Source organism: Triticum urartu, chromosome 5 (assembly GCF_003073215.2).
Source record: "Triticum urartu cultivar G1812 chromosome 5, Tu2.1, whole genome shotgun sequence".
In the NCBI taxonomy this organism is placed as follows: domain Eukaryota; kingdom Viridiplantae; phylum Streptophyta; class Magnoliopsida; order Poales; family Poaceae; genus Triticum; species Triticum urartu.
Genome location: NC_053026.1, coordinates 223,775,188 through 223,794,469, shown reverse-complemented (window position 1 = coordinate 223,794,469; position 19,282 = coordinate 223,775,188).

Here is a 19,282-nt window from a genome sequence, read left to right as displayed (position 1 = left end):
ATGTTATACATTAGATCATCATTGCATACCATATTTTATTTTGCATTTTGGTTGATCCTAGAAATTCTACGCAACTCAATGACCCACGGAGAGAGTTGGGGATTTCGTTATTTTCATGTTTGAGTTTTCTCAAATTTTGAGAATAGGATCATTTGATTTTATTTATTTTATCATCAATTATTTCTATTACAAAAATATGAGAGAGGGAATAAAATGACTTTCCCAAAATAAAGAAATATTGAGGATTTAATAATAAAATCAAATAGGATTTTATTTCGGAGTTTTTCGGTGTTTTATTTGAATTTAGGAAAAAAGTGCGTTTTTCAAAATTGCATTTAGGTCCCCAAATAAATGTTCACCTTGTGACCTTGATTTTAGAAGCCCGTGAAAATTTATTTCGGAATTTTTGGAGTCCGTTTAGTATTTCTTTTTATTTTTCTTCCGAGCGGAATAATTTAAAAAAACGAACCGACCTAACGGGCCGTGTCCGACTAGGACTCTGGCCCGACTAGGCAATATAAGCCGGCCCAGCCCCCGGGGAAACCCTATGCCGCCCCCGCCCGCCCTCGATCCCGCGCCGCCGCCGCCCGCGCCGCCGCCCCGCGCGCCGCCACGCCGCGCCGCCGCCGCCGCCGCGCCGCCGCGCCGCGCCGCCCCGCCACCGCCGCCGCCGCCGCGCCGCCCGCCGGACGCCGTCGCCGCCGCCGAGGTTCGCCGCCGCCTCGTTTTCCGTGCTGTCTTTAAAAAAACCGATCGGTTTTCGCCGGTTTATTAGTTTCGGTTTTTTTAAATAGATCCATTTTCTGGTTTATTTATTTTTTTGCGAGCATTTGTCGTTTTCCTTTTTCTCGGATTAAATTCGCGATTTTTCTGATCGTGATTGCTGATCCGATTTTTGTTTTAGTATAACTTTTCGCTCGTTTATCGGAATCAGGCGATTCAAGCGCCTAGAGTTTCGTCTCGAAACCCTCTATCCGTTCAACCAACTTAAACAAGATTTTGCTACTGTAAAAATTTGCCCTAGATCTAGATTACTAGAACGAAGTTGTTTTCTTTCGTCGTTTGACTTTCGTTGCTTCGTTTGATTTGATTCTTTTTGCCAACCGGAGTTCTTAAGTTGAAGCTTCTGGTTAGATCTCTTGTTTGAGTTTTACCTGTGCATTAGATGAGTAATTATTGCATGCTCGTTTGTTTGTTTGCGATAGAGTATCCGGAGTGCGCTGCCTGTTACTTTGAATCGCTAGGTTTCCCGGATCATCAGCAAGGCAAGTAACACTTTGATCATACCTTTTCTACTACCCAGTTTTATTGCATTAGATCAAACCTCTCACATTGCATGATTAGGATCTAATTAAATTGTGGGATGGGAAGTAGATGAGGTAGTACCTATTACCAGTTTATTTTTCAAACCTTTGGGAGTTACTTCTACGTTTGCTTATCATGCCATGCTATGCTAGTAGACGTGGATTGGGTGAGTGAAATCCATGACAGATGTGAGATTGTTAATTAATGGTTTATCTAAGGTGGCAACTTAAACACACATGTGGGTGGATTGAGGCACCTGGGTATTCCAGGACTTGCCTGTTTTCTTTTGGACCGCCACCCAGGCTCAAAGGGATCATGAGACTATTCATACTAGAAACTTCCATGTGCAGCCACAAGCTATTATGGGCTCTAGCATAGTTGACTAAGTTGTGCGAACTCTTACAGTGGTAGACTAGCAGATGTAGGGGATGTAGGTGGTACGGTCTACCCGATCGTAAGGTGCTAGCGCTTCTGAAAGACTATGTCTCGGTCATCCGTCTTCTCAAACACCATGTAGTGCGAGAAACCAAATGGTGGCGATCGAGTCTTGTGGGGAAAAGTGCGCAAACCTCTGCAGAGTGTAATAAACTAATCATGGTTAGCCGTGTCCCCGGTTATGGACATCTTGAGTATCTAGTACCTGGATTTTCATGTGAATCTGAACATGTTACTCTAAATTAATTTTGTTGGGTTATGTTTAATGATGATGCTTAATTGGGATTGAGAATGCTGTCAACCATTCTCAATGTTTAACAACTACCATGATAGTTAAATAAATTTATTCCTTTGAAGTAGGGAAAAATTGGCTTTACGCAAAAACTGTAACCATAGAGCTTTCCACCAGCCAAATATGCATATAGTATAGTTGTTTCATTCCATTACTCTCTATGTGTTACATTGCCAGCATATTCCATGTGCTGACCCGTTTCGGGCTGCAACATTAATGTTGCAGACTTTTCAGACGATGATTAAGGAGTTTTTAGGTCGTGGTTCTATACTCAGTGATGCTGTTGGAGTTGATGGACTCACTTATCTTCCAAGCCTTCCGCTGTTATCGTTATTAGATGGCCTTAAGCCATATTTATTGTAATAAGTTCTCTTTTAAGACACTCGATGTAATAAGTGTGTGATTGCTACTCTGCTATAAATCCTCCGAGTACTGTGTGGTGTCAGAATTACTGATCCAGGGATGACACCGGAGCACAGAGATCAGACTGTTTGAGGTCTAGTCGCTACAACCTCCAATGATACGGAAGAAAGAATTGCACTCCAGATTGCAAGATGGAGAATGCTTGAGCCCCTTTGAAAAGAATCTCGATGAACACTTCGGAAAAGAATTAAATCCTTGATGAACCAACATGTAGAGCCTCCATGAAGAACTCCGGTAACAAAAGGATGATGAAATGAAAATAAGGAGAAATTGAAAACACACGGTGAAGCCTTGCGATGATTTAGAAGGAGCTTCGTGATGATGAGATCTTGGAACTCCGGGAAAGTATGAATCATTTGAACCGAGAATTTACTCATCGAAAACACACTCCGGAAGAATGAATCCATCACTTGGATGAAGCAAGAATAAGAATTATGTTATGCGTATCCTTCATCAATTTAAATTGATGAGAAGCAGCGGACTTTTGCATACTACTTATTCTCATAGAAAGGATTAAGATTGATATAGCGCAAACTTGAGAAGGTCTTCGACGAACCGCCAGAAGGATTGAGACAACGCATAAATTGATATGATAACCAAGGAAGCAAAATCTTGGAAGAACCACTGTGAGAATTGAAAAAAAAGTAGCAAAGGCACAAATTACCGGGTAGAATGTGAAAAACGAAAGAATATACTTGAGAGAATTTAGATACATGAGAACGAAGAGAGCACAAGCTGATTAGAGGATATTTGAACGATGCACGGGTAAGATTTGGAGAAGTGAGAGCTGGAAGCTGGAATGAATAATTCTGAGATCATGGGCTCCGGAGAATCATACTGAAAAGACTCATGAATTGCTCCGGATGAGTGAAAATAATTCTCACAATCGAAAATAATTATGAGAGGATGGCACAAAGCTAGAGCCATGAATCTTGACGATAATGGAGCAAGATTGAGAGAAAAAATCGTATTCGGTCTTCAAATGCAGAGAATGACGATGATAAGCACCACCATGAATTGTTGAGATACTCCGGGATGAAAATTAGAAAGATTGAACCAATGATGAAAGAATTTGAAAGATCTTGGTGAAAGACATATGGCCGATGACAATTCATTCTTACGTCAAACTTTAGAAGATTTGAGAATAACTTCGGGGAGATTAGAAGAGTCAGGTAAGATCCTGGGAAAGACCTGTGGGTTAGGGCCCACTGAAAGATACACCATTGAAATGATTTAAAGGAAAGATTGCACCGGTTGAATTAGATGGCTTGAATGAGATAACAACCTCGGAATAGGTTGATCGAATGCGGAGTAGAAACATGAATCTTTGAGATATCTTCAGCACTCCGGAACAATTGAATAGCGAGAAGTGGATGATTAAGAGGTGCACCGGCATGAGAAAACATTTGAAACGAGGAAAAGATATGATCTACAAGGCTTTACTTGAATCCACTGGAGAATAAAACGAGTGAAGAATGACGAACTTGAGGCTTCCTTAGTATCTTCCTGAGAAACAACGGATAAGAATATTGATGGAAAAGAATGGGTAGACTTCCCATCAATAAGATGGATACTTGATTAATAAATCTTAGTCCTCAAAGAAAAAGGGTGGGAGGGTGGGAACAAAGGCATCTTGGGACGGATGAAATGAGCACCGTTGAGAAGAACGATAATTGGCCTTGCGGATGTAGAAAAGATCGGATCCACTTAAAGAGAAACACGCCGGTTGAAAAAGGATTGACATGACAATATCGATTATCAAGAAGGATTAGTATTCACATAGGAACATGAGAACACCTCTTAGGAAGGTATGGAATCAACACTTGACATTGAAGCAACTCGAATACCACAACTGAAAACGAAAACAGAGGATTGGCTTGCAGAATAAGCCGGAAGAAACATATGATAGAGATTTCGTCCGAAGTTTTTGTGGTGGGGCCTACACGGGCTTGATCGTACAGCACCATCATGTACAAGGAAGTGCACATGACATGCGAAGCGTCCCTGATTCAGAATAGCCAAGGACTCTTTAAGACACAATGAGACCACTGTAAAACCAACCGTGGATAGGCGGACCACTAGACGTCGAACCCCAATTTCATATCATATATCCGTCGGAAAGATATCCTAAGAGCTACTTGAATTCCCACTTATAAACTCCCAAAACTTTCCGGTTATGCAATTAGGTGTTGGGGATACAGTGGAAGCATAATATCTCACCCAAAACTAGCAAATCCTACATCCAGCTGTATCCATCCTTCAACACATAACCAACAAACCTTCGGAAATCGTTTACCTCAACCTTCGAAAAGCATCCATTATACGAGTTATGGCAATACTCCCGAACTCCCGCCCCAGTACTGGGTGGCGTCGAGGTTATCTCACCAACAACTGCATAAAAGAGATTTTCGATGTCGGCGAAACTCAGGTATTCCAGAATTGCAACAATAAAATTGTGATGACAACACCTCGGAGCTCAACTCCCCGGGACACTGCCACAACCCCTAAATGTCAGGAGGCACCAAGAACAATGTTCTCGTCACAAAACCATCGGAACAATTCCAAGATACCCGCGTGATCCTAAATTTTTTTTAGTGAAATTTGAGAAGAGAAGAGTCAAAACTCTACGTCAGGATGCCTCACCAGAGTGACGAAGGGACTAAGGAGTAAAAAGAATCCTACTCTCCGATATATATAATCCTAAATGACTCAAAACATTTTTCTAGACTCAACAACGCCAGTGATTCGATCAAGCAGGGGGGCTCCTAAGTCGGGGAAGGCTCTGATTACCAACTTGTAACGCCCTCGATGCAGCTATATCTCCCACGTGTTGAAGCACGACTTAGAGGAATAACCGCATTGAAAGCAATGTCGCAAGTGAGGTAATCTTCACACAACCAATGTAATACATAAGGGAAAAAGATACATAGTTGGCTTACAATCGCCACTTCACACAATTACATGAATAAAACATTACATTCATCCAGATACACTCAAGGTCCGACTACAGAGCCAAAATAAAAGAAGACTACCCCAAATGCTACACAGATCCCCGATCGTCCCAACTGGGCTCCACTACTGATCAACTGGAAACGAAACAACAAAACGAGCACGAACTCCATCGAGCTCCTCCTTGAGCTTGGTTGCTTCACCTGCACGGTTCAACGGCACATGCAAGCTGGTTTTGGAAGTATCTGTGAGTCACGGGGACACAGCAATCTCATACCCTCGCGATCAAGACTATTTAAGCTTATAGGTAGGGTAAAAGGTATGAGGTGGGGCTGCAGCAAGCGACTAGCATTTTTGGTGGCTAACATACGCAAATGAGAGCGAGAAGAGAAGGCAAAGGCACGGTCGAGAAACTATGATCAAGAAGTGATCCTGGAACAACCTACGTCAAGCATAACTCCAACACCGTGTTCACTTCCCGAACTCCGCCGGAAAGAGACCATCATGGCTACACACGCGGTTGATGCATTTTAATCAAGTTAAGGTTCAGGTTTTCTACAACTGGACATTAACAAATTCCCATCTGCCCATAACCGTGGGCATGGCTTTCGAAAGATCAAATCCCTGCAGGGGTGTCCCAACTTAGCCCATCACAAGCTCTCACGGTCAACGAAGGATATTCCTTCTCCCAAGACAATCCAATCAGACTCGGCATCCCGATTACAAGACATCTCGACAATGGTAAAACAAGTCCAGCAAGACCACCCGATGCACCGACATCCTGATATATAGGAGCTGCACATATCTCGTTCTCAGGGCAACACCGGATGAACACTACGTACAGCTAAAACCAGCCCTCAAGTTTCCACGAGGTGGCGCCGCAAGTGGCTCTGGTTTGGACCAACACTTAGACAAGCACTAGCTCGGGGGGGGGGGGGGAAAAAAAAAATACCGAAGGCCGGGGGGGGGGGGGGGGGGGGTAAAATAAAGATGACCCTCGGGATGCGCGACTCCCAAGGGAAAAAGGCTAGGTGGCGAATGGTAAAACCAAGGTTGGGCCTTGCTAGAGGAGTTTTATTCAAAGAGAACTGTCAAGGGGTTCCCCTTATAACCCAACCATGTAAGGAACGCAAAATCAAGGAACATAACACCGTATGACGGAAACTAGGGCGGAAAGAGTGGAACAAAAGACCAGGCATAAGGCCGAGCCTTCCACCCTTTACCAAGTATATAGATGCATTAATTAACATAAAAGATATTGTGATATCCCAACAAATCCATGTTCCAAACATGGAACAAACTTCATCTTCACCTGCAACTAGCAACGCTATAAGAGGGGCTGAGCAAAGCGGTAACATAGCCAAACAACGGTTTGCTAGGACAAGGTTGGTTAGAGGCTTGACATGGCAATATGGGAGGCATGATAAGCAAGTGGTAGGTATCGCAACATAGGCATAGCAAAAGAGCGAGCATCTAGCAAGCAAAGATAGAATTGATTTCGAGGGCATGGTCATCTTGCATGAGCTCACGCAAGGAAGAAGAACGAGTCCATGAAGAAGACAAACGGACGTAGTCGAACGAATCCTCACAACACGACGTTATCGGAACTAACTCGAAGAAGCAACACCGGAAAGAAAGCAAACAACAAAGTAAACGACCATCACATAACCATGGCATGATGCACAACCAAGTATGATGCATGTCCGGTTTAATGAGGCATGTCATGGCAAAAATGCACAAACAATCCTACAAATTAAGTGGAGCTCAATATGCATCGGGGTGCATATTGACAAAACACCACCTCCCATTATTTAGTTTGATCTCGTTTAGGTACTCAACAATATTAAATTTTGATTAACATGGAAAGGGGTGAAGCACAACAAAACTACCTATCTAGGCAAGTTTAAATGATGCCGAAAACAACGAACAGCAAGTCCGGAAAAATCCTCATGAGCATATTATAGATTTGGTACTGTTCTGCCCTAAACACAATTATAGAGTTGTTAAACATGCAAATCAATGTCACCATGTTAAACTAGGCATTTTTCCACCCCATTTACATATAAAGTTTGTTAAGTTTGGAGCTACGGTTATTTAGTTATGAAATAAAGCATTTTAACATGGCATAGGAACAAATTTAAACAAACAACATTTTAAGCATTTTAAACATGGATGAAAATGACATATTATGAAACTAAACAAAATTCTAAGCAACTTTCATATATAAATCATTTTAAACCGATGCACGGTTATTAAGTTATTATATGCATGAAGTTTAGGGACCTTTCTGTAAATCAGTCATTCGCTGGATAATAGAGAAAATCGCAGCGCAGGGAAAAAATAGAAACGGGCCAAATCTGGGCAGCCCTACAGCAAGAAAAAAAAAAGGGGCGTCGGCGGGGTGGCCTCACCATGGGCTCGGCCCGGTTCGGTGGGAAGAGGGAGGCCGACAGGGGGTGCGCAGCTGGGCCTCGCGTGCGGGAAGGAGGCCCACGCGGACGAGCGGTGGCCCTTGCGGCCGACGACACGATCATCGTTCTCCTCGTGCCTGAGTCGCACGAGAAGGAGGCAGTGGCAGCGGCGACTCCGGCAGGTTAGGGCGACGGGAAAGACCGGAGAGGACAGATCTGGCCCCGGGGCCTCATTCCCGGCGACGGTGAGTTTAGGAAGCTCTGGGCGTGGCGCTCCCTAGTGAGAGGGAGAGAGAGAATCCAGTGAGAAGTGGAGGGGGAAGAAGCAGGAGGGAAATGGGGAGAGGCGTGGATCTACGGCGGTGCATCTGGGTGCAGGAGGCGGCGACCTGACGAAGGTGGCGGCGAGGCTCGTCAGTGGCGTGGTCGAGGCACGGCGGGAGGAGCGCTCAGGGCGGAGCTCAGCGTGGGGAGCGGGGCGCTCCTGCATCGCACAGGCAGCACTGCGGGCTCGCCCGAGTGCAGATGGGCTCGGCGGGCCCCGATCTGGGCTTGGCGGGCTGGCGGCGGAGGAGGGTGCGGGGCTGGGGCACGTGGCGGCTTGGGAGAGGTGGAGACCGATGGCTTCGGCGGCGCCAGCCAGTGGAGAAGCGCCAAGTGGCGGAGAGGGCTTCGGGCGCGCCGGATCTGGAGGGAAAGGCGGCAGCGCGGCCCTTGAGGTGGGAGGAGGCTGGCGGCGCGTGGATTTCAAGGAGGGGGGTTTGGCTGTTGCCAAAAATGGAAGGGAGGCTTCCTTTTATAGGTAGGGGCTAGGGTTTGAGGGGTTAGCAGGGGTTTTCGGAACCTCCGATCGCGATCTGACGGATCCGATCGCGAGGGTTGGTTAGGCAGGTCTAGGTGGGCTGCAGGTGGGTTGTGTCGATGGTTGTGGGCCGAAAAGAGAGGGAGGATGGCAGCCCGACAACAGTTTTCGGAGACCGAAAATGTCCGACGTTTGACCGGCTATAATGCCGCTATAGTTATTCGTTGGGGCATCAAACGGACTCCGAACACAATGAAATTTCACGGGCGGTCTACCTACACTAAAATAAGACCGCACGCCAACTTTCAACCCATTCCGAGAACATTTTCTGTCCGCTTATAAACTACTATTTCGGACGTGCCACGGGCACGTGCAAGTGTGTCTGCGCTTAGAATGGACAACAGAGAGAACGAGGAGATCCGGACGAATGCAAGTTTTGAAAACATGATGATGCAATGCACATGATGACATGATGAAATGCAACACGCAGGCAAATGACATGGCAACGTCGGCGAATAACTGGAAGACACCTGGCGCATCGGACTCGGGGTGTTACAGTTATATTGTTGAATTCATTCATGATGCTATTGAAAATTATTATGCGGGAGGAATATATGCTCGTAGGAATTGCAATAATATCACGTTTCCTCTCTATGTGCTTAAAATCTTGAAGTTATGCTTGTTTTGCTTTCCTATGCAAGTTGATTCTTGTTCCCACAGGTTGTTTGATCACAAAATCCCTATGCATAGGTAGTGGGTGAGACTTAAATGTGCTAGTCATATTCTTCATGATGCTCTCTTTATGTTACAATTTTTATCTTTTATGTGAGCATCGTTGAAATCATCATGCCTAGCTATGGGCGTTAAACGATAGCGCTTGTTGGGAGGCAACCCAATTTTATTTTTGCTCCTTGCTTTTTGTTCCTGTTTAGTAATAAATTAATCATATATCCTCTGTTATGATTGTGTTTTTTATGTTTTAACTAGTGTTTGTGCCAAGTAAAGCCTTTAGGATCTTCTTGGATGTTTGTTATTTGATCTTGCTGAAAAAACAGAAAGTACACGATAATAATTTTCGTTTTTAACCAGAGAGCTATAAAATACTGATTCCAATTGCGGTTGATCAATATACAAATTATTTAGATTGTCCCAATTTTGTAGGATTTTTGGAGTTACAGAAGTATTCGAAACCTATAGATTACTACATACTGTTCTGTTTTTGACAAATTCTGTGTTCGATGTGTTGTTTGCTTATTTTGATGAATCTATGAGTAGTATCGGAGGGTATGAACCATAGAGAAGTTGGAATACAGTAGATATTACACCAATATGAATAAAGAATGAGTTCATTATAGTACCTTGAAGTGGTGGTTTGTTTTCTTATACTAACGGAGCTTACGAGTTTTCTGTTAAGTTTTGTGTTGTGAAGTTTTCAAGTTTTGGGTGAAGATTCCATGGACTATGGAATAAGGTGTGGAAATAGCCTAAGCTTGGGGATGCCCAAGGCACCCCAAGATAATATTATGGACAAACAAGAGCCTAAGCTTGGGGATGCCCTGGAAGGCATCCCCTCTTTCGTCTTCGTTCAACGGTAACTTTACTTGGAACTATATTTTTATTCACCACATGATATGTGTTTTGCTTGGAGCGTCATTTTATTTTCTTTTGCTTTGCTTGCTGTTTGAGTAAAATGCCAAGATCTGAAATTCTTAAATGTTAGAGAGTCTTCACATAGTTACATAATTATTCAACTACTCATTGTGCTTCGCTTATATCTTTCGGAGTAGTTTGTCATTTGCTCTAATGCTTCACTTATATCTTTATAGAGCACGGTGGTGGTTTTATTATAGAAATAATTGATCTCTAATGCTTCACCTATATTATTTTGAGTCCTTTAAGAAAAGCATGGTAATTTTCTTTTTAGGCATAATAAAAACTTTCATATAAGTGCATTGAATACTATGAGAAGTTTGATACGTGATAATTGTTTTGAGTTATGGAGATGGTGATATTAGAGTCATGCTAGTTGAGTAGTTGTGAATATGAGAGATACTTGTGTTAAAGTTTGTGATTCCTATAGCATGCACGTATGGTGAAACGTTATGTGATGAAGTCAGAGCATGATTTATTTATTGATTGTCTCCCTTATGAGTGGCAGTCGGGGACGAGCGATGGTCTTTTCCTACCAATCTATCCCCCTAGGAGCATGCGCGTAGTACTTTGTTTCGATAACTAATAATTTTTTGCAATAAGTATGTGAGTTCTTTATGACTAATGTTGAGTCCATGGATTATCCGCACTCTCATCCTTCCACCATTGATAGCCTATCTAGTACCGTGCATCTTTCGCCGGTACCATAAACCCACCATTTACCTTCCTCAAAACAGCCACCATACCTACCTATTATGGCATTTCCATAGCCATTCCGAGATATATTGCCATGCAACTTTCCACCGTGCCGTTATTATGACACGCCTCATCATTGTCATATTGCTTGCGTCATCATGTTTGACATCGTATTTGTGGCAAATCCACCATTCATAATTCTTCATACATGTCACTCATGCATCATTGAACATCCCGGTACACCGCCGGAGGCATTCACATAGAGTCATTTTTTTTTTCTAAGTATCGAGTTGTAAGTAAATAAAGTGTGATGATCATCATTATTAAAGCATTGTCCCAGTGAGGAAAGGATGATGGAGACTACGATTCCTCCACAAGTTGGGATGAGACTATGGACGAAAATAAAAAAAGGGAGAAGGCCCAAAAACAAATGAGAGAAAAATAGAGAAGGGACAATGCTACTATCCTTTTACCACACTTGTGCTTCAAAGTAGCACCATGATCTTCGTGATAGAGAGTCTCCTATGTTGTCACTTTCATATACTAGTGGGAATCTTTCATTATAGAACTTGGCTTGTATATTCCAATGATGGGCTTCCTAAAAATGCCTTAGGTCTTCGTGAGCAAGCAAGTTGGATGCACACCCACTTAGTTTATTTTGTTGAGCTTTCATATACTTATAGCTCTAGTGCATCCGTTGCATGGCAATCCCTACTCACTCACATTGATATCTATTGATGGGCATATCCATAGCCCGTTAATACGCCTAGTTGATGTGAGACTATCTTCTCCTTTTTGTCTTCTCCACAACCACCATTCTATTCCACCTATAGTGCTATGTCCATGGCTCACGCTCATGTATTGCGTGAACATTGAAAAAGTTTGAGAACATCAAAATTACAAACAATTGCTTGGCTTGTCATCGGGGTTGTGCATGATTTAATATCTTGTGTGATGAAGATAGAGCGTAGCTAGACTATATGATTTTGTAGGGATAGCTTTCTTTGGCCATGTTATTTTAAGAAGACATCATTACTTTGTTAGTATGCTTGAAGTATTATTATTTTTAGGGCCATTTGCATTTCTGTCCCTAACTCGAACCACCTAATTAGATATACCCCTAATTCGAAAGACTGCTCAAATTTGCCCCTCCGCCGTTAGGTGCCCTTATACAAATGCCCTTCTACACCATTAATGTCCGGTTAAATAGCTTTGACCGTCCTCGAAAAAATGGCAAAAAATCTTAAAAATCTAAAATTTTGTGAGATCGAAGATACTCATGTTCCGAAGGTGTGTGCAAATTTTCGTGCTATTTGGACATTCCAGGAGCTCGTGGCGAGGAAAAATAGTTAATCTGCATGCTTGTGAACAATAAATTGGAAATAAAATAGCAAGAAAATTTAAAAGAATATGAAATTTTTTGGCATCAAAGTGGCTTGGGTGCACAAGGTGCTTGCAAGTTTTTGTGATCAAATGACATGCGAGGAGCTCTAGCAAGAAAAAACAAAATAGTCATTTTTTCCTAAGTTTTTTCCTGAGCCAAATTTTGTTTTTTTTCTCCACAAGCCCCTCCAATGTCCAAACACAACAAAAATTTGCACACAGCTTGCAGACTCGCGCCTCTTTGATGCCAAAAAAATTTAATATTTTTTTTAATTTTCTTGCTATTTTTTAATTTACTATTCATAGGCTTACATATTTATTGTTTTTCCTCTGACACGAGCTCCTGGAATGTACAAACAACACGAAACTTTTCATGCACCTTGCGAACCTGAGTATCTTTGATCCCACAAATTTTCAGATTTTTTAGAATTTTTTGCTATTTTTTTCAGGATGTCAAAGCCCTTTGACCGGCTTTGACCTGCTTTGACCGGATGGTCAGAAGGGTATTTCTGTAAGTGCACCTAACGGGGGAGGGGCAAATTTGAGCAGGCTTTGAAATTAGGGGTAAATCTGAGAGTGGGCGCAAATTAGGGGCATAGATGTAAATGTCCCTTATTTTTATGTCAATATTAAACTTTTGTCTTGAATCTTATGGATCTGAATATTCTTGCCACAATAAAGAAGATTACATTGATAAATATGTTAGGTAGCATTCCACATCAAAAATTCTGTTTTATCATTTACCTTCGAGGACGAGCAGGAATTAAGCTTGGGGATGCTTGATACGTCTCCAACATATCAATAATTTTTAATTGTTCCATGCTATTATATTATCTGTTTTGGATGCTTATGGGTTTTATTATGCACTTTTATACTATTTTTGGGACTAACCTATTAACCCAGAGCCCAGTGTCAGTTTCTGTTTTTCCCTTGTTTTAGAGTATTGCAGAAAAGGAAAATCAAACGGAGTCCAATTGACCTAAAACTTCATGGAACTTATTTTTGGAACGAAAGCAATCCAGGAGACTTGGAGTAGACGCCAGGAAAGCTTCGAGAGAGGCACGAGGCAGGGAGGTGCGCCCTACACCCTGGGCACACCCCCCACCCTCGAGGGCCACTCGTGGCTCCCCTGACCAACTTATTTTGCCTATATATGTCCATATACCCTAAAAACATCGGGGAGCAGAATAGATCAGGAGTTCCACCGCTAGAAGCCTTCATAGCCACCGAAAACCAATCTAGACCCGTTTTGGCACCCTGCCGGAGGGGGGATCGCTCTTCGGTGGCCATCTTCATCATCCCGGCGCTCTCCATGATGAGGAGGGGGTAGTTCTCCCTCGGGGCTGAGGGTATGTACCAGCAGCTATGTGTTTGATCTCTCTCTCTCTATCGTGTTCTTGAGGTGGTACGATCTTGATGTATCGCGAGCTTTGCTATTATAGTTGGATATTATGATGTTTCTCCTCCTCTACTCTCTTGTAATGAATTGAGTTTTCCCTTTGAAGTTATCTTATCGGATTGAGTCTTTAAGGATTTGAGAGCACTTGATGTATGTCTTGCATGTGCTTATCTGTGGTGACATTAGGATATCACTTAATCCACTTGTTGTATGTTTTGGTGATCAACTTGCGAGTTCTGTGACCTCGTGAACTTATGCATAGGGGTCGGCACACGTTTTCGTCTTGACTCTCCGGTAGAAAATTTGGGGAACTCTTTGAAGTTCTTTGTGTTGGTTGAATAGATGAATCTGAGATTGTGTGATGCATATCGTATAATCATACCCTTGGATACTTGAGGTGACATTGGAGTATCTAGGTGACATTAGGGTTTTGGTTGATTTGTATCTTAAGGTGTTATTCTAGTATGAACTCTATGATAGATCGAACGGAAAGAATAGCTTCATGTTATTTTACTACGGACTCTTGAATAGATCGATCAGAAAGGATAACTTTGAGGTGGTTTCGTACCCTACAATAATCTCTTCGTTTGTTCTCCGCTATTAGTGACTTTGGAGTGACTCTTTGTTGCATGTTGAGGGATAGTTATATGATCCAATTATGTTATTATTGTTGAGAGAACTTGCACTAGTGAAGGTATGAACCCTAGGCCTTGTTTCAATGCATTGCAATACCGTTTGTGCTCACTATTATCATTAGTTACCTTGCTGTTTTTATATTTTCTGTTTACAAAGACCCATATCTACCATCCATATTGCACTTGTATCATCATCTCTTCGCCGAACTAGTGCACCTATACAATTTACCATTGTATTGGTTGTGTTGGGGACACAAGAGACTCTTTGTTATTTGGTTGCAGGGTTGCTTGAGAGAGACCATCTTCATCCTACACCTCCCACGGATTGATAAACCTTAGGTCATCCTGAAGGAAATATGCCCTAGAGGCAATAATAAAGTTATTATTTATTTCCTTATATCATGATAAATGTTTATTATTCATGCTAGAATTGTATTAACCGCAAACATAATACTTGTGTGAATACATAGACAAACAGTGTGTCACTAGTATGCCTCTACTTGACTAGCTCATTGATCAAAGATGGTTAGGTTTCCTAGCCATTGACATGAGTTGTCATTTGATTAACGGGATCACATCATTAGGAGAATGATGTGATTGACTTGACCCATTCCATTAGATTAGCACTCGATCGTTTAGTATGTTGCTATTGCTTTCTTCATGACTTATACATGTTCCTATGACTATGAGATTATGCAACTCCCGTTTACCGGAGGAACGCATTGTGTGCTACCAAACGTCACAACGTAACTGGGTGATTATAAAGGTGCTCTACAGGTGTCTCCGAAGGTACTTGTTGGGTTGGCGTCTTTTGATATCAGGATTTGTCACTCCGATTGTATGGGAGGTAACTCTGGGGCCTCTCGGTAATGCACATCACTTAAGCCTTACAAGCATTGCAATTAATGAGTTGGTTGCAGATGATGTATTACAAAACGAGTAAAGAGACTTGCCGGTAACGAGATTGAACTAGGTATTGAGATACCGACGATCAAATCTCGGGCAAGTAACATACTGATGACAAAGGGAACAACGTATGTTGTTACGCGGTCTGACCGATAAAGATCTTCGTAGAATATGTGGGAGCCAATATGAGCATCCAGGTTCTACTATTAGTTATTGACCGGAGACGTGTCTCGGTCATGTCTACATAGTTCTCGAACCCGTAGGGTCCGCACGCTTAAAGTTTCGATGACGGTTATATTATGAGTTTATGGTTTTTTATGTACTGAAGGTTTTTCAGAGTCCCTGATGTGATCATAGACATGACGAGGAGTCTCGAAATGGTCAAGACATGAAGATTGATATATTGGAAGCCTATATTTGGATATCGGAAGTGTTCCGGGTGAAATTGGGATTTTACCGGAGTACCGAGGGGCTACCGGAACCCCCCGGGGGCTTAATGGGCCATAGTTGGCTTTTGTTGAGAAGAGGAGAGGCGGCCAGGGCAGGGTCGCGCGCCCCTCCACCCTAGTCCGAATAGGACAAGAAGAGGGTGGCGGCGCCCCCTTTCCTTCCTCTCTCCCTCCTCTTTCCCCCTCCACTCCTAATCGAACAAGGAAAAGGGAGGGAGTCCTACTCCCGATGGGAGTAGGACTCCTCCGGGCGCACCCCTCCTGGCCGGCCGCACCTCCCCCCTTGCTCCTTTATATACGGGGGCAGGGGGCACCCTAGAGATACAACAACTGATCATTTGATCTTTTAGCCATGTGCGGTGCCCCCCTCCACCATAGTCCACCTCGATAATACTGTAGCGGTGCTTAGGCGAAGCCCTGCGTCGGTAGAACATCATCACCGTCACCACGCCGTCATGCTGACAAAACTCTCCCTCAACACTCAGCTGGATCGGAGTTCGAGGGACGTCATCGGGCTGAACGTGTGCCGAACTCGGAGGTGCCGTACGTTCGGTGCTTGATCGGTCGGGCCATGAAGACGTACGACTACATCAATCGCGTTGTGCTAACGCTTCCGCTTTCGGTCTACGAGGGTACGTGAACAACACTCTCCCCTCTCGTTGCTATGCATTACCATGATCTCGTGTGTGCATAGGAATTTTTTTGAAATTACTACGTTCCCCAATAGTGGCATCCGAGCCAGGTTTTATGCGTTGATGTTATATGCACGAGTAGAACACAAGTGAGTTGTGGGCGATATAAGTCATACTGCTTACTAGCATGTCATACTTTGGTTCGGCGGTATTGTTGGATGAAGCGGCCCGGACCGACATTATGCGTACACTCACGCGACACTGGTTCTACCAACGTGCTTTGCACACAGGTGGCTGGCGGGTGTCAGTTTCTCCAACTTTAGTTTAACCGAGTGTGGCTACGCCCGGTCCTTGCGAAGGTTAAAGCAGCACCAACTTGACAAACTATTATTGTGGTTTTGATGCGTAGGTAAGAACGATTCTTGCTAAGCCTGTAGCAGCCATGTAAAACATGCAACAACAAAGTAGAGGACGTCTAACTTGTATTTGCAGGGCATGTTGTGATGTGATATGGTCAAGACATGATGCTAAATTTTATTGTATGAGATGATCATGTTTTGTAACCGAGTTATCGGCAACTGCCAGGAGCCATATGGTTGTCGCTTTATTGTATGCAATGCAATCGCCTCGTAATGCTTTACTTTATCACTAAGCGGTACCGATAGTCGTAGAAGCAATAGTTGGCGAGACGACAATGATGCTATGATGGAGATCACGGTGTCGCGCCGGTGATGATGGTGATCATGACGGTGCTTCAGAGATGGAGATCACAAGCACGAGATGACGATGGCCATATCATATTACTTATATTCATTGCATGTGATGTTTATCTTTTGTGCATCTTATCTTGCTTTGATTGATGGTGGCATTATAAGATGATCTCTCACTAAATTTCAAGATAAAAGTGTTCTCCCTGAGTATGCACCGTTTCCAAAGTTCGTCGTGCCCAGACACCACGTGATGATCGGGTGTGATAAGCTCTACGTCCATCTACAATGGGTGCAAGCCAGTTTTGCACACGCAGAATACTCAGGTTAAACTTGACGAGCCTAGCATATGCAGATATGGCCTCGGAACACTGAGACCGAAAGGTCGAGCATGAATCATATAGTAGATATGATCAACATAGTGATGTTCACCATTGAAAGCTACTCCATTTCATGTGATGATCGGTTATGGTTTAGTTGATATGGATCACGTGATCACTTGGAGGATTAGAGGGATGTCTATCTAAGTGGGAGTTCTTAAGTAATATGATTAATTGAACTTAAATTTATCATGAACTTAGTACCAGATAGTATCTTGCTTGTCTATGTTGATTGTAGATAGATGGCCCATGATGTTGTTCCATTGAATTTTAATGCGTTCCTTGAGAAAGCAAAGTTGAAAGATGATGGTAGCAATTACACGGACTGGGTCCATAACTTGAGGATTATCCTCATTGCTGCGCAGAAGAATTACGTCCTGAAAGCACCGCTGGGTGCCAAGCCTGCTGCAGATGCAACTAACGACGTTAAGAACGCCTGGCAAAGCAAAGCTGATGACTACTCGATAGTTCAGTGTGCCATGCTTTATGGCTTAGAACCGGGACATCAACGACTTTTTGAACTTCATGGAGCATATGAGATGTTCCAGGAGTTAAAGTTAATATTTCAAGCAAATGCCCGGATTGAGAGATATGAAGTCTCCAATAAGTTCTACAGCTGCAAGATGGAGGAGAATAGTTCTGTCAATGACCATATACTCAGAATGTCTGGGTATAACAATCACTTGATTCAACTGGGAGTTAATCTTCCGGATGATAGTGCCATTGACAGAATTCTTCAATCACTGCCACCAAGCTACAAGAGCTTCGTGATGAACTATAACATGCAAGGGATGGATAAGACTATTCCCGAGCTCTTCGCAATGCTAAAGGCTGCGGAGATAGAAATCAAGAAGGAGCATCAAGTGTTGATGGTCAATAAGACCACCAGTTTCAAGAAAAAAGCCAAAGGGAAGAAGAAGGGGAACTTCATGAAGAACAGCAAGCAAGTTGTTTCTCAAGAGAAGAAACCCAAGTCTGGACCTAAGCCTGAGACTGAGTGCTTGTCCTGCAAGTAGACTGGTCACTGGAATCGGAACTGCCCCAAGTATTTGGCGTATAAGAAGGATGGCAAGGTGAACAAAGGTATATGTGATATACATGTTATTGATGTGTACCTTACCAGAGCTCGCAGTAGCACCTGGGTATTTGATACTGGTTCTGTTGCTAATATTTGCAACTCGAAACAGGGACTACAGATTAAGCGGACACTGGCTAAGGACGAGGTGACGATGCGCGTGGGAAATGGTTCCAAAGTTGATGTGATCGCCGAAGACACGCTGCCTCTACATCTACCTTCAGGATTAGTATTAGACCTAAATAATTGTTATTTGGTGCCAGCGTTGAGCATGAACATTATATCTGTATCTTGTTTGATGTGAGACGGTTATTCATTTAAATCAGAGAATAATGGTTGTTCTATTTATATGAGTAATATCTTTTATGGTCATGCACCCTTGAAGAGTGGTCTATTTTTGATGAATCTCGATAGTAGTAATACACATATTCAGAATGTTGAAAACCAAAAGATGCAGAGTTGATAACGATAGTGCAACTTACTTGTGGCACTGCCGTTTGGGTCATATTGGTGTAAAGCGCATGAAGAAACTCCATACTGATGGACTTTTGGAATCACTTGATTATGAATCACTTGCTACTTGCGAACCATGCCTCATGGGCAAGATGACTAAAACACCGTTCTCCGGAACTATGGAGCGAGCAAGTGATTTGTTGGAGATCATACATATTGATGTATGTGGTCCAATGAATGTTGAGGCTCGCGGCGGGCATCGTTATTTTCTCCCCTTCACAGATGATTTAAGCTGATATG